Source organism: Gopherus flavomarginatus, unplaced genomic scaffold (assembly GCF_025201925.1).
Source record: "Gopherus flavomarginatus isolate rGopFla2 unplaced genomic scaffold, rGopFla2.mat.asm mat_scaffold_43_arrow_ctg1, whole genome shotgun sequence".
NCBI lineage: Eukaryota > Metazoa > Chordata > Testudines > Testudinidae > Gopherus > Gopherus flavomarginatus.
Window position 1 is genome coordinate 102,113 of NW_026115085.1, and position 678 is coordinate 102,790.

General features: G+C 52.2%; 1 non-coding gene across 1 annotated transcript; it reads right to left on the bottom strand.

Moving 5' to 3' along the window:
* Window positions 1–203: 203 nt before the first annotated feature.
* On the bottom strand, window positions 204–276 carry TRNAV-AAC (transfer RNA valine (anticodon AAC)). The gene has a single exon. It is a non-coding gene; the product is annotated as a tRNA-Val (tRNA).
* Window positions 277–678: the final 402 nt, after the last annotated feature.

A 678-nucleotide genomic window follows, 5' to 3' on the forward strand; every position in this document is an offset into this window, starting at 1 on the left:
CCAACAGCAGAGGTGGCCAAGCCACAAGCCTCCAAATGGTGACTGGCCTAACTACTCTAGGTTCTCCAGCCTGACACCAAGGTGCTTTCTCCACTGCTGTCAGCATCCTCTGTCATGCAGGGGTTGGAGTTATCCCAGGGACAGGCCAATAGGAGGAGTGCCCTTTCTGAATAACAAGGGGATCTGGGAAAAGGAAGCCAGCATGTTTCTGCCTGGTTTTGAACCAGGGACCTTTTGCGTGTTAGGCAAATGTGATAACCACTACACTACAGAAACTCCACCTACTGGGTTGTTGCTCACTCTGGCACAGACTGATGGACAAATCTAGAGAATGTGGTGGTAGCCCCTCGATAGGTCAGCTGGCAGGGCAGAGGACTGGAGCCAGCACTCAGGAAGTCGTCCTTACCTCGCCCGTGTGACTCCAGCTTGAGGGAGAGCTTCTTTTTCTTCTCCTTGCTGACAAAGAGCAAGAGAAGAATGAAAGGTCAGGTGGGCCAACTCGGTGCAGAAGCCCATGCTGTCTTTTCCTGCTGCATAGCCTGAAATGAGGGACTCGTGGCAGTTAAAGGAACTGCTGCACTCTCAGAAAACATCCCGCCCGTGCATAAAGGAGGATAGAAGAGCCTGTTAGTCTAGCACGCTCCCAGCTGAACTGTTTCAGCAGCTGCTAGGTTTCTT